Here is an 18,513-nt window from a genome sequence, read left to right as displayed (position 1 = left end):
TATATATATATATATATATATATATATATATATATATATATATATATATAAAAATACATACATATACATACATACATATATATACACATACACATACACATACACACACACACACACACACACACACATATATATATACATATATATTTGACTCAGGTTCCTAAAATATAGGCAGCCAGGATTTTTCTCCCCTGGCCTCCAAAAAGTGCCCAGCTGTCCCTCTGTTTAAATTTGACAACATGAATATTTACATTTGGAGAACACCTTCACAAGACATTGGTAATTAAAGTGCAATATTTTCTTACACCTCTTTTAAGATTTATCCTTAGTTGGTGGTCCTAACCCTTGTGCACACCGTGCTGGCAGTGCTTCCCTCTCCTCCTCTCCTGCCTGCCTCCAGCTCTGCCCCATTGCCATCCACACCTGTGTTCTCGGGCAGCACAGGCAGCAGCAGGGCTTCCAGAGGGAGAAACAAGCCAGCTCACATCATCCCCACTGTGGGTACTCCCTGTTAGACTCCTTGCAGCTCTCCAAACTCAGCCCTGATTGCTGTCTTTGCTTTCATTTTTTGTTAACAAAAACCATTAAGCTGGGAACACTGAAATCCCCACTGAGCCTTTTCTTTTTCCAGAACTGCCATATACAGCCTGGCACAGCTGTAATGAGAGTCTCAGAAACACAAAATCAAGCCAATGCAGTAAATTCCCACTGGAAATGATCACTGACATCTATAAAGTTTAACATTATCCTCTGTCTAATATAAAATCCCTTGGCAGAAATGATGCAAACTTGCCTTCACTGAATGTATTAGTGGAGATGGGGGATAATTCTTGCTAATAAATAGACTGTAAATGCTCCATAGGCTTCCTGCATCTGAAATGAACAAAGGAAATGGAAAATTAAAGGAAAAGGAAGAAGAAAGGAAAATGAAGAAAAAGAGGAAAGAATAAAGTGTTTTCCTGTTTTATTCAGGTTTCTGGTATTTTTGGAGGTTTTTTTACTCTCTCAAGATAACGTAGGGGCTGTACAATTACAAAATCATTTTTCATGCATCTTGCATGGCATGAATGAATGAATGGCATCAGATGAACTCCAGCTTTTAGACCCAGCTGGGGGTTCATGAGGGCGAGACCTTCAAATTATGTGGATTCAATGGTTGCCCTCTTGGCTTTCATGTGATCATGGCCAAGTCACTTAATTCTATGTTTCAGCCTTGTTTTTGCTCTGGTAGTGATAACTAAAGCCAACTGTTTCTTGCAACTGTTTATTCATAGCAAAATCTGAAGACTGCTCAAAAATTGTTGTTTTCCTGTGTGCTTTTGGAAGCAATAAAGATAAGGCAGTATTTTCCACCAGGAAAAAAATCCAAAATACAGACTCAGAGCAGATGACATGAACCAACCTGCTAGTAAAGCTTTGACTCAATTTATGGGAACAGCAGTCCCTGGAGACTCCCATGGGTGCTGTTTGCCCAGGAGTGAGCACCTCTGCAGACACATCATGTGGGTCAGTCTGTGGAGCTGTGACTCACAGCAGTTCCCTGAGCACAGGCAGAAGCTCCTGGGAAATGAGGCTGATGAAGGGATTCATGTGACCATTTTCATTGCAGGTGTAAAGATTAAATTTTCCAAATTCACATAATTTTAGTGCCTTCAGAATTTGTCATGCTGATTTGATATTCTTGCCCAAATAAAAAGAACACAGAAACATATAATTTCCAAAGAGAATAAAATAATCTTTTACTTTTTCTCTTAGTTTTCTCTTTTATAATTTATTTCCTCTCTCTTTGTCCTACACCTGCAAAACTAGGCTTTCTAAGGAATATCCTAATCCTGTGTGCTATAGCAGAGCAATGCTTTCCTCTCAGCTGGAGCTTAAAGAAGTGATGACAAAATAAAAAATAAATAAAAAAGAGGTTAAAAAATTACCCAAGTATTGAGTTTATCTCAAAAGAGAAAACAAGAGACATTACAATTGAGAAAATCCAGGTGTATGGAACAAGCGTACACTGCTTTAATTGAAACCCAGAAACATTCTAATTGCTAGAAAATGCTAATAAACAAAACTACTGGTTCCTTAAGTGAACATTTTACTAAATCACCAGCATTTAATTTCCTCTTGTGCATTTCAATAGCATGCATTGCCCGAAAATAACACACCAAAAGAAACGCAAAGATTCTGTTTACCAAAAAAAGAATTGTGACAATTAGAATTTTTTCAAAATGATATTTTAAAATATGTTATCCATCAGCTAAGTTCAGAGAAAGAACATAATTTGGCACTAATTTGCCTCTAGCTTGATATAGAGGGCACATTTCATTGAAGCGTCTTGAGTAACCTTAGCAAGGGAATTTAAAGGAGCTCCTCATTTGACTAAGGGGATGGAAAGATCTGGCACTTTGGAAATCTCAGAAATGCAATATCCTTATATTTCCAATAAGAGCAACTTCATTAGTGCATTTTTTTTTAAAGAACTTGAAGTGATTAACTGATAATTAACCAGTGGAATTGATTTTAATTTCAGACCATCAGCCCACACATTGTTAGGGCCATTTGACTTAGGGACAGAAAATTTCTCTGCAATTTGGAAAAGTGGACGTGTGGAACAGAATTAAGAGATTTTGCTTAGAATTACTCTGGAAGGTTTATACTAGCTATCTATGTTTGATATAACCTCCATTTTATTCCTCTGGCTGGACAACTGGAATATTCCTGGTCTTTCTACTAAACCACCGGACTGGCCCTTGAGGTAAACTAAATTCCCAGTCAGCCTATGAGTTTTGTCAGGGCAGAGTCATTCATGCTAAAGGACAGCTTCATTTCTTATCTTTGTTCCCTACTGAAAAGCTGTGGTAGGAACCATCCTTCAGGTAGCCTTGGGGCTGTTCAGACACTGCAGTGAGACACCCCCACTCCATTAAGGCCAAGCATTCAGGATTCACCTCAAGGGACTTTTCAATGAGCTCACTGCAGCTGTGAGTTGGCATTAACTGTTTGCTAAGCACTCTTCCCTCTCCTCTGCCCACAAAACCATGATTGTGCTGGCCCTGCTTTATTAGGAAAATTGGGTTATTAATGTATGAGGAAATGTATGCCCCAAGAATATTGGTACAGACACCATGAACTCTGCTTAAAGGCACAAGCTTCTCAGGAGTTGAGTCTGCATTTGGGCTGGGACTGAAGGTCCACAGAAATTAATGGACCAAATAACTTCAAAAAAAAAAAAAAAGGACATTTTTAATCTTAGTGGTCACATTCAGTGCTTCAATGAATTTTTCAAATTCATTGAAGATACAGAAACTGTTATACATTATTCTCCAATAAATGGAAGTTCAGCTCTTAATCTTTTTTCAAACCTAATACAAGTAACAACTTTGGTGAAGCTACACCAACAACTGGAAAAAACCCCAGTGAGGGTAAGTCCTTTGCTTTAGCAGAGAATGGGTGATAAGTATAGCCTTGTAAACTGTGTAAAAGTTTTACTGTGCAGAAGACTGGTAAAAGTCTAGCAAAAGCAAAGGAAATAAATGTGAAACAGCACAGATATCTCAACTGTGCAAGTCTTATTGAACAGTATATATAACTTATAACTTGTATTTCAGTAATATAAAGATATATTTAATCAAATCTACCAAGAATGTTTTAGAAAGGAATTCTGTGTTTCTTATGACTATACCTTTCAGCTGAGTATTTTGCTTCCATAGGTCACTTCCACACACAAGAAGAAAGTGCTTTTTTACAGCTTTTACACAAATTCTTTTCCATCCATTATCATTATAAAATCAGTTCAACTTCTTCCTTTTAGATTTATGGAAGGTTTTTTGCATCTTCTGAATAGGAATTGATCTCATCCATGATGACAGTCTGCTTCAAGGACTCTGACACATGTGACACCCACAGGGACCATCCCCATTTCCCAGGAAGGCTAGCATAACTTCCTCAGCCATCTTCTTTTTTATTTTACCATTTCCTCATGCTTTCTCAAAAATGTGGTTACCTCAAACATCTTGTTAAAACATAAATCTTACAGATCTAGATTTATCTTAATTTTCTGTAAACCATCATTCCCACCTCCTCTGTTTGCTCTTCTTCTGGCTGAAGCCATCTCTGCAGGTGAGCTGAAGTGCTTCAGCTCCATTAGAAAAAGTTCAGTCATACACAGGATCTGAAATCTGAATTCCATTTCATCAGAATGAAATACCCACTGAAATCTCTCCTCCTCCTTCACAACAAAATACAAAATAAAACAGAGCAAAACAACAAAAAAAACCCAAAAAACCAAAACACACAAACCCACAAGAAAAAACCACAGTGCCTGAGAATCTACTTGCACAGCCCTGTCATTAGCTACTTTAAGACACCTAAAATAACTCCAGATCTATCAGGCAAATTTGGCTTCCCAAACATTTCGCTGCATAATTCTGAATATTTCATCTACATTATAAGCAAAACTCTTTCTTTTAATATTGACCTTTGTAATTTGACTTGCATTCACTCTAAGTTCAAAACTGCTCCTTGGTTCAGGTAGGGAATTGCTTTTTCAAAGCAACACCCTGAGGCACACTAAAGTAACAAGGAAATTCAGCTGGCATGCTCCTCTCCTTGCTTGCACACAGGAGTCAATAAAGTGCTTCTGCCAGGAGGCAACCTGGGATGAGCCACCCCAAGCAGCAATGCCCAGATTTATGGTAGTGTCGGTGCCTATGGGCTGCAAAGCTTTTCTGTACGTCCTTGAGCAGCCGGAGTTGTCCCATCCCTGGCAGTGCTCCAGGACAGGCTGGATGTGGCTCTGAGCAACCTGAGTGTCCCTGCACATGGCAGGGGGTCAGAACTATGTGGTCTTTAAGGTGCCCTCCACCCCAAATCTATGATTTTCTGAAGGCTGTGAGTCCATCTGACATTCTCAGAGCCTTGTGTTGCTCTTCTTTCCATGGGTGACCCAATTCAGCAAGGAGCCCACACTTACAAAGCATCAAAGTAGAAGGCTCTTGTACTTGGTAAAGCAGGAATATTTCTTACCCAGCCTGGCAGACAGTGCCATGAATCTGCCTAGAGAATCCTTCTATTATGCCTGGCCCTCAAAGATATAACAGGTGAGAATTTCTCTAAGAGATTAATGTCACGAAAACAATACCTTCTTGGGCCAAAAAGTGATGAAGATTAAATCACAGACATTTTATTAATTTTCATTCTATCTACAAAAAAGCCCAAATCTAAACAGATAACAAAAATCACACAAAAAAACAACTTATACAAATAATTTAATAAATACAAAAGGATTAAATTTGTGCTTAGCAAACACCCAAACACTGAGGAGTAGTTATATTTTACATACTGACCAGGAACTCTATCTTTGTTTAGGGTCCAGAGAGGATCTAACTTCACACTGCTGATGAAAGGGTGAAAGAATCTGAGGATTAAATGAACATACATAAAGTGGGAAATGAGATTTATATGTGAAAGTCAAAGCCAGAGTTTTGCCCTTTCACACAAATTGCATTTGTGGGAAAAAAAAACAAACCTCTCAATACTTAATTCACACAGAATTCAGTAGGATTCCACACATCTATATGGGGACCTGCTTACATAAACTCTTGTGAGGAACACGAACACAAAATAATAAGAATACTAGGTTTATATTCTTAGTATTGAATCACTAATAATGAAGGAAATCAGTGCAGTGCAATTTCTTTTTCAAATACAATTCGGTGGTGTCAACAAACGCTATTCCAAAATCATCATGATTTTTTTCTGCCCAAGGCTGTGTGGGGAGAGACAACATCTATTTTCATTCCATGTATAATTCTTAAAAACAACATTGTAATTGAATGATTCAGAAATACTGAGTCTTGGAGCAGTTATTTTTCCCAGTGCTCCAGAACAACGCTTCAAAACCCCAACAGAATGTCTCCATAAAAATATAGGGGTCTCATTATATATGGCATCAGTAAAAGTCTATGGTCTAACAGTCTCTGTGCTCTCCAACAGGAGCTTTCCTGATTTATTTTCCCTGGATGTTGTCTCTGCTTCCAGTAGATTCCCCTTCTCTGACACCAGGTTCCTGGGCCGCATTAAAGCAGCAATCAGAAAATGACTTCTGCTGCTTCCCCATCCTCTGCTTAGCCTCCCAACACCATGCAAGCAGCCATTCAAGATCCTTGCTGTTCCTCTGGCTCCTCCTGTCTCTCCTGTTAGGATGTGTCACAAGGATGTGCAGGTGTAGATCCTTGGCTTCCCCAGGGAATCGCCACACGGGAACTTCCAGCCCTCATCATCAGGCTCACAAAGACCCTCACACTACACCTCTTGGCAAAGCCCAGCCAGTCCAAAAAAAGAGTCCAATAGACAACTTCTTTTGACAGCTTTTGAAGGCATCTGACTTTCTCACTGGCTTTTTTCCCTTCTGTCTTTATTAACTTCACCTTCTAATTAGGTCCCATGAAGATACATCTCCTCATTTAACTTAAAAGGTTCATCGACCCTCTGGCATACTGCTATAACCCAGTAACCTGTGAGTACAGTAATTAGGACATTATAAAACACTGAGTTGATCTGCACACTTCATGTTCAGAGGAAGAGACGTGTGCTGTGTTGCAAAGAGAGCTGGCTGAAGCAAGGGAAGCCCAAAAGTAAAGGAAAAATTAATAATTTAGGAAAGAAAGTTGGGGTTATTCACAGGAAGAAGAGATTGATCGGAGCAACAAACTTCAAGGAGAGTTACTAAAGACAGCACTAAATGTGCTTCAAGAAAGCTCTAGGAGCTGTAAGGAATAAAAAGAGAGCAAAAGGCATGAGAGGGAAGGGCAGCAATCACTGATTGACTTTTGTAACACATTCTTACTGCAGCAGACTCACAGTAACAGAGCACAAGATAAGAAACTAGCCAAGAGTCGGCTCTTGTCACATGCTGCTCCTGGTGTGACCTGTGAGATGCAGGTGGTCCCAAATTGTCTTCACTGTACTCATACAGTCATGTAGCTTCACAAGGATATTCATGCAAATTCAAGAGGCACAATTTAATCATCAAGGAAATCCCAGCACCTTTCCTAAAGCGTTCTTCTTGTGAAGGCAACTGCCTCATCCTATTCTTATTTACTATTACATTACTTTTCAGCCAATAAAAGTAGAATGTGTCAAAACACCTGACAGCACCAAACACCAAGAGACAGATGAAACTGCAGATACAAGCCGGTGCTATACATCACTGTGGGTACGGAGCTGGATTTCAAGCACTTGTTTCAGACACCCCTGAAAGTAATGGTTTATGAACCACATCCTGGGCTTTTTAATCATCTCAGATATACTGCTTTCAACAGGAGTGCACTGCTAAATATACGTGTATTGATGCACAACATGATACTCTAAAACAAGTGTATCGAGCTTAGATCTATGTCAAAATGAAAAACATATTAAGTGCGTACATGGAACTGATGAAGAATGTAGCTCATTAAATTGCTAGATTTAATGACAAGATTGTTAATATTGCAGAGATATCTGCAAAATCCTTTGGATCATCCTGGATTATCTCTTCAGTTATTCCTCTTACATAATTTTTAATTTCCTTGGCAGTTAATCCTGTTATGGAGGAGGTTTTGAACAAACACTTTAATTTTTGCAAATTGATTTTTATGATATCCCTTTTCCATTGTGCCCCTTCACCGTTCAAGCTCTGCAATAATATTATGTAATGAAGCCCACACATCACCCTTCCCTCTTTTATAAAACAGTCACATCACACCATGTACTTTTACAGGCACCTCAGAAAAATGATTTGCTGGTTCCAAAACCCACACACAATTCTTTCCTTTTTTCCTTTTTTTTCTTTCCCCACAGAGATCCTGATTTGCTTCTTCAACATCAGTTATTTATCCCTGTAGCAGCCTGAAAAAATAGGCAATGTTAGTCACTCCTGTAAATCCTGAATAAGCGATGTTAACGATTACAGTTTACAAAACTGTTACTGCAGGAGACACCTCAAAGTTCATCAATGAAATAAAGTGCGCCTTAAAGTCTAGTGCTATTCCTATTAATCAAAGCTTTCCGACTTTATAGGAGCAGGAACACTTGGAGAGTATGTGTGTCTGGGGAGCTCAGCTTGCTGTAATTCCATAAACATTCGTCTTCCCTGCAGCGTCACGAAGCCGAAGGGACTCGGCCAGGTATGATATAACTTGGGGTGAAAACGCTGGGGTGCACCTCAGTGACTGATGGACACACCTTCTACCTCACCAGATGTGCGCCTGTGAAACTGGTCCCTTAAAGCCCTGCATTTCTTGTTTGGCCAGGAGAAAGAGGAAAGGTCGTGCTGATGCACAGACAAACTTCAATTCCTGTTCAAAAAACTTTTCTCCCTGTTTTTGATATTTTTTTTAAATTATACATTATATTAGAAGGTATAACACCACTGTGTCCACAACACACCAAATGGTTTGAAATGCAGGATTTTCAGGAAGAAACAGCTATCCCAGTTTAACTTGGTATCTGACCATACTTTTTCTCTCAAGTATCATCTTAATCAACCATGCTTTTCTTCATATTAGAAGAAACTTTTCCCCTAGATGGTCAAGCATGAGATCCGAGGAAGTGTGGGATGATAGTTTTGGCATTTGATTGTTTAAAACAGACTTTATGCCAATGATAAACAAGTCTCAAAAGAACACATTCCAGGCAAAGGCAATGTTTGTGTGGATTTCAGGACTCCATCTCTCTCCAACAGGCTGTTTCCCAGTCTTTCCACAATCAGCATAAGAACTCACAAATGTTCCCATTTCGTTTCCATATTTTCCTTTTTGAGAACCAAAGAGGTTCATGGGAGGCTTTAGAAAAATCTTCCATAAGAGATTATGCAATGCAAGACATTTTCTCTGCTCAGACAGACCTGATCTCCAAACACTATGAAAAATTTTGAAAATAATTGGAACTATATGAGCCAACTCTCATCTAAGCTGTCAGAAAAGATCGGAAGCACTTGCAAAGGACTAAGGGCATTTGGAAGCATGTCAGAGGGATTAAATAAGGAAAAAGAATTGTGTGAGTCTTTGAAGGAGATGGCATGGAGAAGAAAAGAATGGAGAGGAGAAGACAGCATAAATAATGTTTCAAAGCTAGAAGTGTCATAATCGGGTCAAAAAGGAAAAAAAAGATGGCTTTAGCAATCTGTGTGCTTAAAGCTTGAAGAGAGATCAGAGAGTGTGTGTTATCACAGACAAGGAAGGATGTAAGGGGATCTGGAGAAGGAGATTTAAAATTGTTTCAATCCAAGTTTTCTCACTGTAGAGCTCAAAACCTCTGTGTTCTACCCTTACTTGAGAGCATCACTATCAAAATACAAGCAGCACTCATAACCATTTCTGCTCCTCCTTTTATCCAGCCCCAGATTTCACAGTTTAATAAGTCATCATGGTGGATTAAAAGCCTTTCTTTGGCCATATTTAAGCTGTTGGTCTATTTACACAGCAGGTGCAACAAAAGAAGCCGCCCTTGAGTTTCCATTCTCTATTAGCCTTGTCAGCAAAGGAAATCTGTACCAGATTAGGAAAATCTCACATTGTATGCAGCCGTGGGTAGAGAAGAAGGAGATGAGCAGGTAGCAAGAGCCTTGTCTCTCTCCTAGTTTGGGGTTCCTTCCAGCTGCATTGCTTATACTTAGGCTTTGTTTTTGGAATTCTTCCTTTTATCATTTATCTCTATTAACCCACACATATTATGATAAGACAATAAGGTTAGGTGTACAAAGTCAGCTACTCAACTCCAAAATTCAGGCTGTCTTCAAAAATCAGTATCAGGGCATGTAGAATTGAAGCAGCATCCTACAGAGCCACTTTTATATTAAATGTCCCTGGCTAAAAAGAAACCATGTGTCTCTATCCTGCATGAACCAAGAAATGTGGTTGGATAATGGCCTTTGCAAGTGCTTTCTGGCAACAGAGAAACAAATGTATGTCTTTGTCCCCTGGTCCTCTAGGTGTAGGGTGTTTAACATCCTCAAGTATCAGCCCCACCCTCTCCCACCACTTTCCAGGTCTCTTATTTTCTCTTCTTCATGCCCAGGAACCTCACCCTTCTCTGCCCTGCTCCAATTCCCTTTTATTCTTGGAAACTGCTCTCTCACTTCTGCTGAAACAGAGAAAAAGTCTTGAAAGGAAAAGGCTTCTTTTAAAGTCAGCCCTAGAGATCCAGTCCAGTCCCTTGTTGCTCAGAAAATTTTAATATTGTTTAAGTTAGATCATCAGGAAGAAAAATGAAATTGGAGCACACTAATAGAAATTCACCCAGTAAAAATGAGCTCTTTCAGAGCCCCTCTGGTCAAGAGTAATCCTCATTAATGGACTCTGACCACAGATGAATGTGATGAGAGTTGATTTTTTTTTTTAAAAAAAAAAAGGACACATCAACTCTGTTTGTTCAGCATGTCTACAGTCCCGCTTCTGGGAGCTAACATAGTCATACCAATATATCACTGTCACTGCTTGAAAAACAGCCCCAGATTTATGGCTGGCACAGGACCTAAAATAAACATATAACAAACAGTTCTGGGACCAGTAGAAGAAGCAAAGCCTGATTTATTAAAGATGAATTATAGCTGAATTTGCTAACAAACTAAGCTCTGGCCAATCCTTTTCCCTTGGCTGAAACAGCCAAAACACCTATTTCACAGGTGGCCTGCCTAGTGCAATTGAGGATGTGCTCATGTTAGTCTGTCCCTTACTGATCCCCCTCCTTTTTTTTCTAGTCAGCTTTTCAACTTCAAGCCTGTCAGAAAATTGTGTATCTGTGTCCTCTGTCTCCATATGAAATTCTACAAAACTGTTTGAAAGTCATTGGAGAAATTATACATGTATGTGTATTCTCTCTTCTCATACAGACATTAGTTGAAACAATAAATCTTAGATCTGTGCAGGAAACTAATATTTTTTCATAGTTTTCCAAGAATTGATACAATTTTTCCTTTTTTAAACATGTCTATAATACTCATTGATTCTGTAGATCATACAGGTCTGTAGATCATTTTCAGGTCATAGAAATTTGAAATTCAAACTGTAATATGAGTGACCAGCAATAACCTAGTGAGAAATAACTGTTTATAGAGGAATGAGTCAAAGCCAGCCTTTGATGCCTCTGGCTGCTGATCCATGTTTGTGCAGCAAAGGCAGACACAGTGTGCTGTGGGGGACCTGTGTCAGAAGCTTCTGGGTCAAGCCACTCAAGATCTTTCAACTTGGCTTTCACTTTCTTTCTTAAATGTCTTAGTGAGAATATCCAATATAAAAATATCCTGATATATTTGATTTTATTTCTCCATACTATAGAAGGAATGTTCAAAATGATGGTGCATTCCCATAAGTACAGTTTACACTAAAGGAAACAAATTATTCCAAAAGTCAGTGACAGTGGAGATAAAGATTTCCTAATGTGATGTATCAGAGACAAAAAATAGTGGGGAAATGAGTAAGGGGAAAATTAAGAACTGATAAGACAGATGGAATAACCCCAAATCTCTGAATAACCTACAGCAATTTACACACCCTTCAGAAATGCAAAGTTTTTTGAATTAATAGTTATGTAGCTATTTGGTAATATTATATCATATATATATATATATATATAATTATACATAATTGGTTATGTAGAATACATATTGCTATTCCACCAGCCTATATGAACATAGATTTCAGCCTTAGGAAGAGTATGTTCTTTCAGGGCACTCACTGATTCCTGTTTGAATACCTGTTCTGTTTACCTTATCCTACCCTCTCCCATTCTACCAAATCCTATTCTTACATCACACTTATCATTGCATCTTTTCACAAACTTTCAGCTGCACATTATATAATATTACTCAAAACTGTTACATACAGTATTCAAAATTTTTCAGTAATTGTTTTATTCTTGGGACAATCTTTTCCTAAAAAATAATTTTAAAAAATACAAATTCATATTACACTGACTAATTTATATGTATTTTTAAAAATAATACAGATAGTCTTATAAAATACAAAGTGAATCCTTGTGTACCTGGAACTAAAGATGGGATTTAGTTAGACAGAAGATAGCTCTTGGTGCTGGAGCTAGTAGAGTTAGCATCCCTACAGCCATTTCCATGGCCAGAAAATGACAGATAGTAGTTTTTGGTGAATTTTGAACCCTTTGATTGCCTTTTTGAAATTACCCACTGGGCTTTATTTGAGTGTCCTTTTTCTTCTTGATTTCAAGAAGATCTGGGTCTAAACTAGACATCTGAGAATGTCTGTGGTCCTAAGCCCTAGTGACTGTATGTTAAATACTGGAATTGTTTGGTGTTTTTATGAAAGGCATCTGAAAGCTGCTCCCTCCAGAATCAAGATGGCATTGGGTACTTTTACCCTAAGTGACTTCTGGGGATGAATGCCATCCACTTCAGTACTTGCTATTGTTTTTGAGTTTCATAGCTGTGTAGCTATGAAATGTATGTAGCTATGTAGCTCCTGACCCAAGTCTATTTTACCCGTAAATCCTAATGATGCACAGCACAGAATGGTGTGACCTTGTAGAGTAGACTACAGGGTCCCAGAATTACAGCAACACAAAAAGATAGCTATGAAACTAAATAAAGTGCTCAAAGTTAAAATTTCTCTTTTAAGATCAATGAAAAGATTTTATTTGAAGAAGTTATGGCCCATTTCTGTTAATAATGAGGCTGCTTCCAGACAACCTAAGAGATATGTCCCCCCAGGCAATGGTACAGAACTAAAACCAAGTGAAAGAGACTACAATGTATTAATTAATCAGTGGACTTCCAGCTTCTCATTAATAGCCTCCACTGAAATTTCAGTAATTCTTAAGCATTCCATAATAAAATAGAACCCACTTCAGGGATTCAAGCAACAACAGATTAATTCAGCAAACTTCTGAACCTAATGTGGTGATTGAGTTCCAATCCTAAATCTAAGGAGGATTAAGGAGAAAACATGAACACAGAAAGGCCAAGAAAAAAAACAACCAGCCAAACAAAAAACAGTGAGTCAAGGCAAATTTTCTATTATAGGTTCTTGCAACAACTAGGGGAGTTGGATTGCCTGATGCTATTAAGAGATATTTCAAAGGAATACAAATACTACCATCTACAAATTTAAGGTTTGAGGTTTTTTGTTGGGGTTTTTTCTTTGGTGGTGAGCTTTTTTTGTTGTTGGTTGATTGGTCAGGGGGTTTTTTACATTTTGACTTAATACATATAAAGTAAAGGGTTCAGTTAGTGAAGAACCAAAAACTTCAAATTTGCTGAGACATTCTGAATACTCCATGTGTTTAATCAGATGCCATGAAGCCTGAGTTTCAATTATTTTGCATCTTGTGGTAGACAAAGATTTCTGTTAAGTTGTGTCAAGGCTACAGTGTGAACTTATTAGACTTGATACCACTTTTTAGAGACAAGATCTACAAGAGAAGGAATGGACAAGCAGAAGAGAATCTGGCTAAGAACAAATCCTTTGATATGTGCTTTCTATGGCACAGTGTTGCTTAGTCATGAGGAAGTGATGCAGGTCAAGGAGTCCTTTTTTGTAGCCACATAAATACAGTTTTATAAGAAATTTTACAGAACATTCAACTCCTGTACATTTTCCTTAAGTGTCCCGTGTTCCTTGAAAGAAAAAAAAAAACCAAAACAAAACAGAAAACCACCATTCTTTTCACAAGAGTTCCACTTTTCATCTTCAGCATGGTGTTACAAGTTTATGAGGATAAAAAAAGACTGCAAAAGCAGTAAGTCAGTCCAGCTTATTCTAATAAGTAATATTACTGTTGAAATCACCATCTAGATAAATGGTGCCCCACTTAAAATATTAGCATTATAAGTTCCCAAGGAGAAAAAAAATTCAATTCTAAAATTTTTAACATTAAAAAAGAAAAAGTCTACTCAATACAAGTAAGAATGACATATTCTGGTAACTTTGAATTAGGTTTGCTATAATTTAGAGGGCTATAGAAAAATGTATTTCAGGGCAGGCTGAGTTTCTCCTTAACAAAAGTTACAGCCATTTTTTATTTCTAAATTAAGTCAGAATAACTGTAGAAGGGCTCTGCATCAGTTACTTTACTGATAAAATGCTCTCTATGTAAGGCAGCGAAGAGCAAAGGAAATCACAAAGCTCTCAAAGAATCATAAAGAAAAAGCCCAGTGACTGTATTAGAGGGGTCCTCTCTCCTGCACAATATCAGTTTGCACATTACTTTTCTGTATCTCAGTCTCAGTGCCAGGGACTTACTCAATGCATGGAAGTATGAACAATGGCTTTTTTCACCTTTACAGAAGTCAGCTCCACAACTGCAGTGAGCAGATACTCTGCACCATGCAATGACAGCAAGGGAGGATTGGGATTTAAGTTTAATTCTGCTGTGCCACAAAGAAGTTGCAAAACTTTCTCCAGAAAGTGAGGAATTTCTCAGCATGGGTGAAACGGGTTTGTGTCAGCTTATATTTGATATCTATTCTTATTTTTGCCCATATTTGAAAAGATTTTTTTAACAACTCTGCTAAAGTCTGAAAAGAAAATCAAGCTAGGAACAGTATAGTAATATTTAAAAGATAATCTGGACTACCTACCTGAAATGGAACATTATTGTATTATTACACAATATACTCTTCAAAGAGATGGTGTCTTAAGCAATAATCACTGTCTGAATCTGTGGAGAAAAAGGAAGAAATCAGGCTTGATTAATGTATGTTTTTGACAGAGTAATTCAACAGAACAAGACATGAAAAGGGAAAAGATCTTAGTATTGTGTTAACAAGTTCACAAAAATGCAGGGAGGGTAACATCCGTGAGCCAGATAAAGTAGGAGGCAGAGAAATAACAAATGAGACAGATGCTGTCAGAGATGGAAAGACTCACTTGCACGATAAATTATTCCATCTAACCATCTCTAGTTCAGGGACCTACAGCTCTCCCATGGGTTCTGACTTTTTTTTAGCTGGTTTAGAATCTTCCATTTTTTTCTGGGGTTGCACCACTATGAACATACTATAACTCATTTATATTGAGGATAATTTGATTTTTTTTTGTTAAATTTGTTTTGTGTCAAATGAAAACCCCAGGGATATTAGCTGCATTAATGTACACAATTAGTAGCATTTTTTTTTTTACCAGTTAAATGTAATTTTGTCAACTTAGTAAAGATCAGAAAGACTACAATAAAAAGAAAGCATGAGTTTCAGACATATCTGTTAATTCTGGAGACTCTCCCACCTTCCTCAATACAGATGATGAGCTACAAGCAAATGGGCCTCATTGGTTTCTTCCTGGTAATCCCATTGCACAAACTTATTTTCCATCACCTTTGGGGAACTTGGCACTCTTATGATGAGAAATGCTTAGAAGTTCAAGATAATTTCCACATTGAAAACACAAAGAAGAGTATGCTGTTAAGTTTAGGCCGTTGTATTCAGAATACTAATTTATAAGTATTTTGTATTAAGAGGAGGTAATCCACATTTTTTTAGTTTTCCTTTTATCTGTGAAATCTCTGTGAAATCCAGAAGATTGCTCCCACAGTGACTTTGAACCACAAGTACGCTGACCTTTAAAAATCAACACCACTTTGTGGTTCTGTTCTTATCTTTCCTCTTACTGACATCCATGACAAAATTGTTGGCAGACTGTCAATATCTCAGACCACGGACTTCCAGTGAGTCACCAGCTGCTTGGATACCTCGTTATTCACAGTCCAGCTTCCTCCCCAAGCCTCAAGGAACCACGGGTGTGGGAAGTGCAAGATGTGATTCTGGATTTGGCACCTTGATAGAAAAGCTGACCTATCTTGAGCCCTAAGACAAGAGCAGCTGTATATCTGAGTGGCATTGAGTTTCACAGGGGGTTTTGGCACATAAAATGCCTGTTCTGCTTTGGGACCCCGTACTCAGGAAGGCTTTTCAGAGTATACTATAGAATTACTTTCACCCAAAGAGCAACAGAAAAGAGAGGAACAGAAAACATTTTGCGTTGCAGTCCCCACGATGAGGCCACATCCTTTCCCCAGCTGTGGAAATGCTGCTGCAGGTGTCACATCAGGAAGAGCAAAAGGAACAGGAAAAGCAAAGATTGCAGTGACACAGAGCAGGGCTGCAGGATGCCAGGAGGTGCTGACTGTATGAGCTGGGGAATGAGACAGACTTGGCAGGCTATGTCTGGGAGGAACAAGGGGAAGAAGGTGAGAATATGGGAATTTGTTTGGTGAGATGCTAGGCACGTGGTCTCACTTTGGCCAGAGAAAAGTGCTCCTCTTTGGTTAGAGCAAAGAGGTGACAGAAAGAGATATTTTTCCAATATCAGCAAGAAGCTAGGTCTTGAGGCAATATAAATCAAAATATAAGTGTAGCTGCTGACCATGACAACCTAATACAGATGCTCACCTCTCTTCTTAACCTCTCTTGCTAGAATTATGTCCAAGTTCTGCTCCAGTCATGGCATGTTGTTACAATGAACACTGTAGCCTCTTTGGCTTCCTATGGAGATCTAGTAATCTGGTTGGGTTTTTTCTTTTTTCTCAATTATCAAATAAAGACCAGCAGTTGGTACTTTTGTACAGCTGACTAAAAAGACTCCCCATGTTTTTGCTTTTGACATGTATAAATGAATGTAACCAGTTACCACCATTGAGAGGAACTACAGAGAGCATTCACTAGGAAAAAAATAAACAAAACTGTCACTGAAAATCCACCCTGGTGTTTTTGTATTAGATAATTGTGTCCTTATAGTATATGAACTAAATTTCTTTTTGTGATATTTTATATAGGCATGCTTATAATCACAGTAATTAGTTGAGTAAGAAAATAAACACTGACTTCCTAAAGAATTACCGTAGAATTTTTAGATATGTATCTCAAAGTACTGTAAAAGGTGTCAGAAAGCCCCCACACTTTAAAGTTTCTGACCCAAGTCCAACCACTGTAGCTCAGGACCATGTAAAACCATCTGCTGAGGTCAGAAAAAGCAGACCCCTGCCTGTGTCACACTGTCTGAAATAGTCAACCCTGCTTCTCATCACAGAGCTGCTTCCAGGTCTGCTTGGGCTCCTGGTGCTTTCACTCCCACAGTCAGAGCTACTTGGTTTCTTTGCCTGCAATCCTCATGCACCCCTTCAGACTGAGAGAGATAAATACATGGATGGGGCAACTCTTCAAATTAGTGTGATCAAGAGTGCCTTTCTGATGGCTTCAGGTGGACTTTGGAGCAGGCCTTTGTGATAGTGCCTATTATCTGAGCAGAATAAAGCTTCATGGAGTTGGAACAGAGCCATATAAAAATTGTGAGCCTTTCTAGGAGCTGGCTTCTATATTGATTTCATAGATTAGAAGGTCTATTCCTTTTTGTTTTTCAGAGGCAGACATCAAAGCTATATATTGTGGCATATTAAGTATTGTCCATTAAGTATGATATGACAGAAAACTACCAGCTGGTTCAACTTAAATCTCTAAAAAATTGGTATCTTAAGCACAGAAAAGCTCTAAAATGCTGAAGCACATCACTGTCTTGGGGTGTTCAGCAAGTAAGGTGGAAGAGCCTAAAAATAGAGCCCACCTGTTAAAGTCAGAGATGGCTGAAGACAAAGCAAAAGGCTTTGTAATTGAACAGCTATGTAAGTAAAACTCATTCAGAGCCTTTAGAGGAACATGTTCCTGGTTTACAATGAATTCCTGGTCTCCTGCAGGAAATTGCTGATAACCCGTGCCTGGACTTTTGACCACCCTGAGCTGTTGCCTCTACCATGCCAATTCCTCCTTAGCACTCCACGCTGCTGCTTCTGATTGCCAGCATCTCTAGGGGATGTCTAAACTCAGTTTTGGGGTGGACCTCCCTCCCCCTTTGTGAAATTTCAACATGTCACAGTCCCTGGCAAAGCCTCCACACAGCTGTTTCACCAATGGCAGATGGGACTGTAGGATCCCAAGCCTAGAGCAATGAGGGAGAAAGAAGGGATAGAAAAGCTTTGAGTTAGTTCTCTTGAATGACATAACTACAGTTACCTTCTTTCAAGATTACTAGGCACAATTTTTTTTTTCTTTAAGTGTCTCATCTGAAGCTCTTTTCCTTGTTCCTCTAGCAAATTTGAGACTATTTATGTTTCTATTAATCTTCTATTAAGATATTTTTCATCTTTCATTCTATGATCTCACATTGGCTTTCCTTTGATAAAATATCTCTTCTGTTAAGGCACCTCTCTGTGATATTTGGATATACCAGACTTTGAAACAAATTAGTCCTTGATTAGTCCCTGCCTGTTTCTCTTCTCTCTCTGCCTTTCCTTAAACTTATCCCAAAATTTCAGTGAAAAAAAAACATTTCAACTTAAATTCTTGAGATTGAAACATGTGCAGTGAGACTCAGTACTTTTTATGTGAAATGTGGTAGACAGCAGGTAACATTTAGTGTGTTCCCTTTTTCTAGAAATTGCTATCTGTGTTTTTTTATGCTGTTGTTCTGTACCTTTGCCATATCTGTACTGAAGAACACATCAGAAAAAGAGGAAAAGGAGGAT

The 18,513-nt window shown here is 38.4% G+C and overlaps 1 long non-coding RNA gene across 5 annotated transcripts in view; it reads right to left on the bottom strand.

Moving 5' to 3' along the window:
• The window catches only part of LOC107201832, a 339,704-nt gene that overhangs the window by 127,877 nt on the left and 193,314 nt on the right, over positions 1 to 18,513 (bottom strand). For all 5 annotated transcript variants that reach the window (XR_001520413.2, XR_004496131.1, XR_004496132.1 and 2 more), the window contains one exon: positions 14,582 to 14,661. This is a non-coding gene — a long non-coding RNA (uncharacterized LOC107201832). The remainder of the gene's footprint in view (positions 1 to 14,581; positions 14,662 to 18,513) is intronic.

The sequence above is a fragment of the Parus major genome, chromosome 1, assembly GCF_001522545.3.
Source record: "Parus major isolate Abel chromosome 1, Parus_major1.1, whole genome shotgun sequence".
Taxonomy (NCBI): domain Eukaryota; kingdom Metazoa; phylum Chordata; class Aves; order Passeriformes; family Paridae; genus Parus; species Parus major.
Note: the sequence above shows the minus strand (reverse complement) of the source record. Positions and strands in the feature narration are given on the sequence as shown.